Source organism: Uranotaenia lowii, chromosome 3 (genome assembly GCF_029784155.1).
Source record: "Uranotaenia lowii strain MFRU-FL chromosome 3, ASM2978415v1, whole genome shotgun sequence".
Lineage (NCBI taxonomy): Eukaryota > Metazoa > Arthropoda > Insecta > Diptera > Culicidae > Uranotaenia > Uranotaenia lowii.
In genome coordinates this window covers 260735270-260748323 of record NC_073693.1, presented here as the reverse complement: position 1 = coordinate 260748323, position 13054 = coordinate 260735270, and the positions used below count along the sequence as shown (strand labels likewise).

Here is a 13054-nt window from a genome sequence, read left to right as displayed (position 1 = left end):
GAGCGTTCATTTTTAAGCATACCCTAGAAAATATTATATTCATTTATTTACGGATAAAAACTCTACAAGTTGTTATCAAAATTCGTATGGTTGGCTCTTCCATATCACAGATTTTTGGTTGAACCCATAATATTGCTTATTGAACATCGATAACTACGAACAAACTAGTGTTTATGTAAAGTTGATTTGGCTGTAGAGTAGGGTGTCCCAAAATTGCATAACTTCTGGGTATCTGGGGGCTCACTCTCAAAATGGTAGATTAGGATGTGCAGAACAAACTTTTGTATGGGGCCGACTGAAAAAAAAATATATTTGGAGGTTCCGCAAGCGCGATCTTTGAAAAAAGTCCACTTTCAAAAGATTTTATTTTAAATAAATTCTGGTTCCAAAAGTTTTCATAAAATTTATATATTTTATATTTTTTAAATTTTGTTCGAGTTGAATACTACACGTAAAAAATGAAAAATGAACCAAATTTGAATCAAAATGTAAAACAAGCAAGCTATTTCCAAGAAAAAAAATTTTTTTTTGGCCCAAAAATTTTGAATTCAACTGATCAAAATGTGTACCAAGCGTAAAATATTTTTGATACCAATGCCATCAAAAGATGCGGATTTTGTGCACTTAAACTTTGCTGAACAAAACATGTTGTTCGTATCATCGTGTGAAGAGCTATTCACGGTTTAATGCTTAATAAAAATCACAATTTAGGATATTTTTAATTTTATTTATCAAATTGTCATAATAAATACCTACTTTAAAATCAAAATACTTGCAAAAAAAGACTTGGATGGTTTAAGAAAGTCATCAAAAGGCCATATGCCAAATTTGAGCGGAATCGGACAACAGGAAGGGGTTGCACTGAATCTCAAGTGTGGAAGGGATTCTGAGACATAGTGTTCTAAAGAAGCATAAAAAACTGGTTATTCATCAAACATTTTTGTCTTTACCAATCGATTGCTTGATTATGTAGATTTTATTAAAATTTCAATTAAGACTAACATTTCACCTGCAGACTGCATCTCGATTGGACTTAAAACAAAAAAGTTATGACTGTTCCAAGATTGTATTTTTGTGGCAAATTGTCGTTTAACACACAATGAGTACATTTACTTACTTTTTTTTTTGTATGATGAATAACCAGTTTTTATGCTTCTTTAGAACACTATGTCTCAGAATCCCTTTCACACTTGAGATTCACTGCAACCCCTTCCTGTTGTCCGATTCCGCTCAAATTTGGCATATGGCCTTTTGATGACTTCCTTAAACCATCCAAGTCTTTTTTGCAAGTATTTTGATTTTAAAGTAGGTATTTATTATGACAATTTGATAAATAAAATTAAAAATATCCAAAATTGTGATTTTTATTAAGCATTAAACCGTGAATAGCTCTTCACACGATGATACAAACAACATGTTTTGTTCAGCAAAATTTAAATGCACAAAAATCCGCATCTTTTGATGGCATTGGTATCAAAAATATTTTACGCTTGGTACACATTTTGGTCAGTTGAATTCAAAATTTTTGGGCCAAAAAAAATTTTTTTTCTTGGAAATAGCTTGCTTGTTTTACATTTTGATTCAAATTTGGTTCATTTTTCATTTTTTACGTGTAGTATTCAACTCGAACAAAATTAAAAAAATATAAAATATATAAATTTTATGAAAATTTTTGGACCCAGAATTTATTTAAAATAAAATCTTATGAAAGTGGACTTTTTTCAAAGATCGCGCTTGCGGAACCTCCAAACATAATTTTTTTCAGTCGGCCCCATACAAAAGTTTGTTCTGCACATCCTCATCTACCATTATGAGGGTGAGCCCCCAGATTCCCAGAAGTTATGCAATTTTGGGACACCCTACTGTAGAGGATTTCTCAACCGCTTATCGCTAACATAATTCAACAGCTAGTAGCACGGTGTGCCAAAATACGTTATTAAAAATAAAAAATGACCACCAAAACGGCACTCGGTATTCGAAAGATATAGTATTCAGACATCCATCCTGAAAATTTGGAAATGTTTCATCGGGCTTTTTTGAAATAAGAGCGATTTTAAATTTTTGAGTCAATTTGCATTAGATTCTCACTGGGGTTTTTCGACCTAATGTTCTATGACCATGGATTTTTCTGACTACATATTTTATGACAATCACTCAGTTCAATGACTTTATAGAAAATTTCATGCCCGACAACTTTGTCGAAGACTGGAAAAAGATTTGAGCTGATCCTAAAAAGTTATTAGCAATTTACTAAAACTTTAGTAGACTGATTGAAATTTTTCCATGTTTTTTAAGTTTTTTTCAATTCCGCTTCACTAAAAAGCGAATATCTTTCCAGGCTTAGTTTGAATCGTTTTTGGGTCTTCGATAAAGTTGTTTGGGATAGAATTTTCAGCACAAATGTGTATGTAATAGTAAATGTAGGGTAATAGGCATCATACGAGCAAGCTTCTACTGTCACAGATACCTTTTCTAACATTTATATGACATGAAGGATAATCTCAAAATACCTTTTTTTAAGTGAAATATTTATTGAAGATATTCGAAAAAGAACATACATTTCACTGAGCATAAAACTAAAATAAACGAAGCCCTAGGTGACTTTTTTGTGGAAAAAACACTATCAATATTTTTAAACTTCAAACTGAAAAATATCAAATTTGCGCGAGTTTGCGCGATTTGTTTCTTTTGCACATGATTTTAGCAGTTATTTATTTTCAAATGATATCAAACATTTTGCTGGGACTTGCTGGGAACATAAACAAAAACACTAATCTGTAAAAAACCAACTTTAAAAACGACAAATCAATAAAAGAATTTTCAAAGCACTGCAGACTGTTTCTATAATTATCGAATTTTATCTATAATACTTAAAATTATTTAAAAACCCTCCATTGAAGTTTTCCATTTAAAAATTTCATTTTAGTCACTTAAGAAAGTTTTATTCATTGATATGACGTAGTCGCGCTGATTCAACGATTTGAAGAAAATTTCTGTCACATAAAAATACTAAAGTTTCGACAGTTGCTACAGCTTATAAACAAATTAGTTGTCAAAAAACTGACGTACTCAAGAATCAAATACACATTGACATAAAAAAACCAATGAGATTTAAATTTTGAGTTTTGGCCAGGTTTTTGGGTGAAATACTCGCGTGCGTCGTATGTGCATTATGCTTTTCGAAAGAAAGTTGTATGCGAAAGATAACAGAAAGTCAAAAGGAGGTCATCAGTGCTAACTTCATAAGTCGTTTTAAAAGTCGTGAAGCATATTACCCTGACTTCTTTGCAATACTTGTCGAATTGTCTGCAATCAATATGCTGCAGGCAATTTTGAACGAAAAATATCAGTGTGGGAGAATCTTAAACTGTCAAACTCTTCCAAATTCCACATTCTACGATTCCATGTAAAGGATTTTTGCGAATACACCGGAAAATCGCTGGGTGTATTCGGAGAGCAAGCCTCGGAGAGTGTTCATCATGATATTTCAGAAACGTGGAAACGATATCAAACCCCCGATACATCGAAATTATACTATGATCATCTCTTAAATGCTGTAGTGGACTATAACAGTTGTCATCTGTGTTGATTTTTAATTTAAAATAAAATATATCGTTTATTTTTATTGTTGAATCCAAGAAGGTAATCAAAAATGACTATTTTAAAGCCAATATTATGCTATTTACCTTGTTCGACTAAGCACATTTTAAGCACGAAAAAAATAGTTGAAGACCCAAAAACGATTCAAACTACGCCTGGAAAGATATTCGCTTTTTAGTGAAGCTGAATTGAAAAAAAATCTTAAAAAACAAGGAAAAATTTCAATCAGTCTAATAATATTTTAAAAAATTGCCAATAACTTTTCAGGATCATCTCAAATCTTTTTCCAGTCTTCGACAAAGTTGTAGGGCATTAAATTTTCTATAAATTCATTGAACTGGGTGATTGTCATAAAATATGTAGTCAGAAAAATCCATGGTCATAGGACATTAGGTCGAAAAACCCCATTGGGAATCTAATACAAATTGACTTAAAAATTTAATATCGCTCTTATTTCAAAAAAGCCCGATGAAACATTTCCAAATTTTAAGATGGATGTCTGAATACTGTATCTTTCGAATGCCGAGTGCCGTTTTGGTGGTCATTTTTTATTTTTAATAACGTATTTTGGCACACCGTGGTAGATTTGACTATATTTTCCTATTCTGCATTACAATCTAATAGTTAGTTCTCAAATATCACTGATGCTTGACTAGACCTCGAATTCCGTATGAACAAGGAGGTAAATTTTTTGGCTTAGAAGAAAAAAGATGTTATTGTTTTAATGATTTCAGATACATAAAGAGAGGGTTTACTTTGTCTCCCGAGGGTATTATATCACGTAAGTTACATAGTATTCTTAAATCATTGAAATTTTTTTATCACAATAATATTTTCACAAGACGTAAAGTTGTTCAAACTAACTGTATCTTAACCTTGTTTTCAACGAATTTTAAAATAAATGGTTTTAAGTTAAAACATGATAGTTTGTTTTTACTTCAGTGTATTTATAAGTTAAAAATTTCGAAAATATATTTTTGCCAGGTTTTTGAGGACGCGACACTGTTAAACATGTAAAAAACTACATTACATTTTCCATCGGGGATCAAATGATATTTTCTTGTTCAAGCTAATGTTTTGAATTTCAACAACAAGCAACAAATCATTGTTGTGTGAAGACGACGATTTTTTTCTCTATCCGTTTGTATTTATCACTACTTCACTACTCGCCAAATTCTTGATTTGTTTCGATTCGAGAACGCTTTTCTAAAAAAAGGAGAACAGTTCGAACAGTCTTTAAGAATCTTAATATGATTATAATTTTAATGGCATGTGCGGCGGAATGAAAACTAGAGAGAATTTTATTTTATAGAATTTGAAAGAAAGGTGGATAGACAGGCATTAGTGCGCCAATAGGAGAAAGCTTGATAGGTGTTGAAATTTTAGGCTAGAGGGCATGAGCTCGTTTGAAGTGTGCGTAAAAACACGCTCTCAAACCATTGGGCTCGCTATACATGGGAATTCTCTTTCTGGGTTTCTCATGTATAGTTAGCTAATGCAGAGCAAAGGCGGGAGCAATTCATGGGAGCTTTTCATCAACATGCCCTCTAGCCTAAAATTTCAACACCTATCAAGCTTTCTCCTATTGGCGCACTAATGCCTGTCTATCCACCTTTCTTTCAAATTCTATAAAATAAAATTCTCTCTAGTTTTCATTCCGCCGCACATGCCATTAAAATTATAATCATACAAATTACGGCGATTAAAATCATATTACAGAATCTTAATATGTATTCAAAAGTATAAAGGGTGTTTTCAAATGTTATTTTTATATTTGTTTAGTTCACTGATTATTGAAAAATCGTCTTCAAATTTGTTGATTGATTTTCCTGATCTAGCTTGCTTGTGTCTGAAATCATCATTTGAACCTGAAATCTGTTTGTATCTTTTAAAAGTTTGAAAATAAAAATGTAATCAGAACTTATTTTTTGTTAATTGAACTCATCCATGCTATAAGACAATTGGGGAAAAACTGTAAAAGTATGGTGACAATTATTCTTATACTAGCTAACCCGGTGTGCTTTGCTGCACCTTCCAAAAATAAATGATATTTCTCAGAAATTATTTAAATTTTTTTATTGTTTATTGTCAATCAAATTATAGCATAATTCAAAAGCAATCGCTTTAAAATGAGAGCTGCAGCTGGAGTTTCGAATTGCGATACAAAGAATATGTAAACAAATTTTCGCCCAAAAAAGGAGGGTCTCATATTATTCGTACGCAAACAACCAAACTTTTAAAACATGGTCCCTTTTGCTTGATATGTTCTCGATTTAAGCCAAAAAAACTGGTAAGAGAGCCCCCCTGTGTTTATCACTTCTTCCTCCCCCCTCTGCTGAAAGGAACAGTCTTTAATAACCCATTTTTTCGTACCTACCCGAAAATCTTCTTATGTCAAATTTATATACAGCTCCCTCTTTTCTCCATCTCTCCACACTGTCACTTAAGGTCTATAACAATCGTAGCAACATATCTCGTAACCAAATAGCTTTCTGTACCATACCATAGTTGATTCCATTTGTTGGCGTTGTTTTTATTATTATTTTTTTTAACTTCGTTAGCATAAATTGAAAACTTATGCTAACAAAATTATATTGGGCCCACCTCCCTCTTTCTATGTACCTACTTACTGGAAGGAGGATGTTGTGTCAAATAAACTAAGAATACCAAAATGCTTTTCCATGATAAGTTTTGTCCATTTCTCGGATTATGTAAAACAAATTTAATGCAAGCCTTCTTCTTCCCTTCAAACATTCGCAATCCTTACCTCCTACTGCAAGAAATGAATTGTTTAGCATAGAAATATATCTAAATAATATCTCATGCCAGATTTGGTTATTCTATGTTCATAAGCCTAATATATGTAGTGACTCAATTGTGATGTACCGTGAAGGCACCAATGGTCACGAAATTAAGCTATGATAAATATTCTCTGTTCGAATAAAAGAAGAAAGGATGTGTTGTGAATTTGACCTGGTAAAATTTTAAGTAGTGCCCGAAATAATAAGATTCAAGCACGAAAGTGTGGTACTGAATTAGTATGAGACGCCATTTTTACAAAGCATTATCTGGAATATATTTTGGAACAATGTTTTTGGTCCCGATTTCGATAAATCATCACACATTCGGCGAGCTGTCTGAAAATCCACTAGGAAATTGACCAACTAAGACTAAACAGATTCGAATTGCTATCTAACCTTAAATTTCCCAAAACTTTGTTGTAATTTTCATTAGATAATCGTTTCTTCTGGTACTGTTTCTAAAATTGGTGTTTTTTCAGTCGGTTATAAGATGGGAAATATTAACTGGAATGCCTGCCTGTTAGTCTTATGTAACCTTTGTGAACTTCTCGAAGATTTTCTCTATGTTTAACTGCTGACAATTACTAGAAGACTTTCCGTGCGCGGCGATAAAAACATTCAAAAAATCATGTGTACCAATGGCTGCGCAAAACAAAATTGTCATTTTTTCCGCAACAGAAGCTCTAAACTGTTCACTTTTCTTCACAAATGATTCATTATAAAGCTACAAAAGCTTACGTTATTTGCGTCTTGTTCTATGGATTCTTACTGTTCAGCCCACAGTAAGCGATGAGCTCCACGCTTTTCTTTGTTATCTCAACGGTCGACGCTAACAATAATGGTATTGACCATTCATGCTGTGCTGTGCTTTAAAATTTAATTTTCTTAATTTTTATGAATGCCTCGGGTATTAGATTTAATTACTGCAACCGAAATCGTATTGGATGTGAGGTGTTTTTGCATAACTTGCTTAATATGTGTTCGGTAATGTTGAGCTGCTCCATTCATTTCCCCCCATTCAAATTCAAGCTCTTCTAAGACTTGACATAAGTTTCAAGGGTGGGTTGTCTCCGTTGTTTTTCGTTGGGTTCGAATGTAAACTAATGGTGCAACTCTTTAGAAGATTTTGACAATTCTCACCCACGCTTGCTGGGAGAAACAGGCAGCTGTCAAGTATATATTCATGAAACTTATCAAGTGTGGGAGTAGCAATTTACCTTTTTACTTATCAAATAGCCACAGCGACTGACAAAATTGTAAATGAAAATCAGACGTTTAATGTGGTCTAAGTTTATTTTTAATTTTTCATTATTTTAATAATTTTTATATTGTTGAGTTTTCAACTAGCAATAATCGCACCTCGGTAGAACCTCATTGGTTACGATATCGCCACTGCGCAAAGCTTTTTATATTGTTGAAGATACGACAAAAGAAAGTAAATTCTGAAAACAATTCGGCGCCAGTATTAACCTAAACCTAAAATAATAAATATCGCATGGGTCATTGTGTCAACCAAACAACAAATCACTGCCTTTTAAGAAGTTTCCATGGAAAAATTCCCATAATTTAGAACATTTAAGACGACCTATCACATTTCCATTCCATTCATGATCATGGCTGGTATAGAAAACTCACGATGTACCAACCATCTGCCACCGTTACCTCGACTTGTAAACCGGTAACATCTGCCAATAAACAGATAAAAATTCCTGGAGCAACTTTCAAGTATGACAAGCGATTCCAATCAATTAAACAAGTTCCAATAACACTCAGCTAGAGCTGAAAATGACACCCGCCAAGTAATAGGTGGTATGAATAAGAAAAAAGCAATTGCTTCGATAGCTTTTACTTAGCTCGAACTTTAGAATGACAAAACTTGAAACCATTTGCTCAACTAGATATGAAAAAGCAGAGTAGAATATTTACTTTCAACCAGCTCCGGATTAAAAATATGCATGCCATTCGAAGTATTTGACTCACAAAACTGCTCGAAAATAGCAAAAGCAATTACTAGAGCTTTATTCATATCAGCCAATGTCGTCGCGTTGACGTTATCCGGAGGAGGCGAGTGCTCCAAACTTGTGCCACGTGCTTACGGACGACGACGACGACACGGTGTGATACCAACCTATCAGATGACAAACTTGAGTGCTCTCCGAGAGCGAAACCACTTGAACTGTAAATGCAAATGAACAGCATGCCACCGCGTTGTCGTTTGGTTTGCTTGCTAGAAAGATAGACGGTGTGGTGTCAGAGTGTTACAGTTACAAGTTTGCAACCATCCTACCGCCACAAATCCTCTGATGTCATAGAATAACCCACCCGCATCTGCCCAACAAATCGCGGCGAGATGGCAGCACTTGTCCATTGGCAGTGCGACCCTTCGTCATTCAGTAAAAGTGTATCCCCGCGTAAATCCTGGGTTTGGTACAAAGTTGGAAGCCAGTATACCTAACTAGTGACTGACGAGTTAGGTTGAGGTTTCTCGTAGTGTCTCTCTTCATTCCTATCTCTTCCTCGTTTTATGTTAAGATGTTTATCGGGAGAGCACAAACTTTTAATTATATGCAATATAATTGAATACACTTAATGTTGTTTAAAAAGTTCTACACTGGTTTACACTTTGGTACCAACTGGAGCGAAGGAATTGACATTTTGAGTAAACTTAAAATTTAACTTCTTTAAAGATATTTAGATCGTTAAAAAAACAAACTGCGACCAAATTTCTCACCTTAACCTTCGTTTGCTAATGATTAATGCCAATGAAATAAATAAATATTAAAAACATATGTTCAAATCAAAAATACAGTTGATGTTCATTTTGTTGAACAAATGAACCCCAAAAACCAAAAATTCACCTTTGGTTCAGTAAAAAACACAATTGATATGAGTTGGCCAACTATCGACTTTTGAACGAACTTTCTTAGCGAACTTTCTCTTTCTCTTAATCATGGAAGGCCAAGATTTTTACCAATATTTCCTTACTTTGAAGCTAGCGGACAGCACAAATAGATTTTTTTTAATAACAATTTCGCATCATGGATTCGCTTGTGAGCTCTTTATGTACATGCATTGACGTTGAAAAATGTTTGCATTTATTCACAAGTGCGCCACAAGTGCCGAAGTCGCGAATGCCACAAAGATGGTAAAACGACTATAATCGAAAAAAAAAAATCATTTTCTGCTAATTGCTAGCTTCAAAATAAGGCAATTTTAGTAAAAATCTTGGCCACCTACCCCTCATTGAAGTTCAACCTGTAGATTCAGGTAAATACGCGGGGGTTGTGGGTTACGTGAAGCTTGCTACAAAACGTTTGAAAATCTGGTCGAGTTAGTTTTAGTAAATTCGGAAAACGTTGCTTCAAATTTTTCAAAAACCACATAAAAAAAGCATATCAATCGTTTTTAGAGATTTTAATCTATCATTGTGTTCATAAAAAGTGGGCAGAAGAGTGCCCCAAATGACCCGACATTTGAAAAAGTTTAGTGCTGCGGGTTTAATTGATCTCAGGCCTAGTAAAAGGTTTCATGCCAAATTTGGACCAGATCGGATCTCGGGAAGGGGTTGCTCAACTAGCCTAAGGTTTGTATGGAATTTTGAGACTTTTTGTTCGGAAAAAATATGAAAATCCAGTTTTTCATGAGTAATTTTGGTCCCCTCGGCCGATTTATTTTGAAAACAGTTTTTCTTAAAGCCTAAACTATTACAAATATTTCATGCAAAGACTGCATTTCGATTCGAGTTAAGATAAAAAAGTTAGTAGACTTCAAAATGGGGCAACTTTTTTCAGGGTGATATTCATCACTGTCAATACTGAGTCAAAATGTTCGAAGCACTGTCTCTCATTAATAGTGATGAATATCACTCTGAAAAAAGACCCCATTTCTTAGCTTAGCTTGATTAACTACTCACATCCACCTTAAACCGTAAAACCCGAAGTGCATGGTTGTAGAAAATGTATGCATTGCTTGTTCCAAAAACATATTATGGTAACAATCACTTCGAGGTCCACGATCGCTGGCGTGGCTCAGTAGAACAAGTTCCACTTTGCCAATAATGGTTGCTACTCCGTGATTGAGGCCATTAATTTTAATCAGAGGTCAAATGAATGGTGCTTGGGATTAGCAGCTCATTCACACTGCTCAAAACTGTTGCTCAAAACTGTTGCTCTCTCTTTTAACGTCAATAACGGCGCCAGCCACGTCCTAGTAGTCAATAGATAGATTGGAAGAAAGAGAAAAGGATGAAAGATCTATTTTGTGCTTTAGGACCGATGTTACCTCTGCATTCTAGCAAAACAATTTTGGTTGGGAGAGGGGTATTGCTATTGATTGGGAGACACTTTTGACTAGGGTTACGACGAACCTTAAAAATTGTTTTCCTAACTTCTACTAGTTCCTATTGAAAGCTTTCAGCATCTCAAACCTTTGAATCCGAAATGCAAAAAAAAAAACTGTTTTAATGACAGATTTAAAAAATTAAAATAATTGAAATTTTTTAATGATTTGCAATGAAAAAAATACATTTTGAAATCCACGATTGTTGGTGTGGTTCGGTAGAATAAGCTCCACGTTACCAATGACCGACGCCACCAATTTCGCACAGAGGTCAAAAGAAAGGCGCTTGAGATTAGCAGCTCATTTTGAATGTACAAAACTGATGCTCTCTCTTGGAACATCAATAAAGGCGCCCGCCACGTCAATAGAAAAAAAAGAAAGGAATGAATTAAATGAATTTGTGCTGTAGGACTGAGGTTACCTCTGCATCCTGGCGAATAATCTGGTTTGGGAGGCGGGTAAAAGATCATGTTTTCTGTTATGTTTCTAATTTTAACCAAAAACCTGCTATTTAAACAAGATCCATACATTTTATATTATTCTCTATTATAAAATGCTTCTGTGATAATCACTTACTATAGTTTCTGTAATGATTTTTTTTTAACTTTTTCATCAGAGAATTTCAGTATCATACATATGTAAAAAATAATGTAGAAAAATCTGAACAAAGAAATACAATATGATCTAATTTCAATAACTGACAAATTTTTCAATAAATCGTTTTAAAACCAAATGCTTGGTGTTGTAAAAAAACTGTTTAGCAAAATAGTTGTTCTCTGTCAAGCTTTATTGTTTCTGATAAAAAAAACACATTTTTTATTTCAATTGATCATATTAATGAACAAATCAATTCACGAATAATTTCTCATTATTGAATATCATTGACATCATTCCAGTTAATTGAAGGAGTTTGTTTCAGGAGTTTGATAATTTTTCCCAGAAATATCTTCAAAAGTTGAATTACAGTTTTTTCAAACACCATATATATAATTAATAAATAAAATCAGTTAAACATGATGTCGAAGGAACTTTTGGGTTATTCATAATATAAGAATAATGTTGCATCATTTTTAGAAAATCACAAAAAATACTTAGCTCTTAGATTTTGTTTGGATTTCCTAGAACTTTGTGACGAACTTCTGAATCTTCATCCTACCGTTGTCCATTCTAGAACTAAAAAAATCCTCGACCGAGATTTGAACTCCAGTCCTCCGAGTTCGCAGTCCGAAAAAGCTCATCAATCAGCCAAGAAACGATCCCACGACATCTATCATGAGAATTCAGGAGGCTAACCCCTTGACCGCTAGTGAGCGTCACTGAAAAAGATCCCATTTTTTATAGTCAAATAACTTTTTTTGTCTTAACCAAAATCGAAATGCAATCTTGGAATGAAATATTTGTCACAGTTTAGGCCTTGAGAAAAACCGTTTTCAAAAGAAATCGGCCGAAGGGGACCAAAGTTATTAATAAAAAACTGGATTTTCATGTTTCTCATGAACAAAATGTCTCAAAATTCCATACAAACTTTTGGCTCGTTGAGCGACCCCTTCTCGTGATCGGATCTGGCCCAAATTTGGCATGAGACCTTGTACTAGGCATTGGACCAATTTTAGCCTGCAGCGCATAACATTTCAAAAAGCATAAAAATTTGGGGCAGTCTAGTGGGCAGGTTTGATGAAAAATTTTAAGAAATCACGATGACAAAATGAAAAATGCGCGCATCATATCAGCCGGGTACGAGAACTACGATTTTTTTTACCTATATTTTCATTCTCATATTACGAATAACAGTAATATTTGAGATACTAAGATACTACTTATGTGTAATCAGTGAAAATGATTATCATGTTATTAAAATAAAATTTAAATTTGAATGTTGAAAATCGGTTCAATAAAGAATGAGTTACAAAGCTGCGAAGCAAAAAAAAATATATGAGTTTTTTTAAGGAAATTATAGGCAAGCGACCGAAACTTCCATATGACCCTAAATTTTTATATATGTTTGAAAAGCGACTAGAAAATATGGGCATTCTGAGATGTCATCATTTTCGAGGTTTTTATTTTCGTTCGGAGCAGAATCCAAGCGTTCGGATAAGTTGCATCAACATAATTTTTTTAAATTCAGAAACTAGTATACATTTCCTAACTAATGAATCTTAAATCATGAAAATCTGTTAACATTTATCATCAGAACGCGAGCAAACTCTCGGGTCATATTGACCCGAACGCAAATGTGTAAGTTTTTTTCGGCATGCCAGTTGGAGCTTGCTTTTTTAACAGATTATGTATCTCGTGGTTTTAGTAATATGTTCCAA

General features: G+C 33.8%; 1 protein-coding gene and 1 pseudogene across 1 annotated transcript in view; one reads left to right on the top strand and one right to left on the bottom strand.

Moving 5' to 3' along the window:
• Positions 1-13054, top strand: part of LOC129750878 (protein obstructor-E-like) — a 308119-nt gene that overhangs the window by 266704 nt on the left and 28361 nt on the right. The gene's annotated exons all lie outside the window — the stretch shown is intronic.
• On the bottom strand, positions 7692-7805 carry LOC129758867 (U4 spliceosomal RNA; annotated as a pseudogene).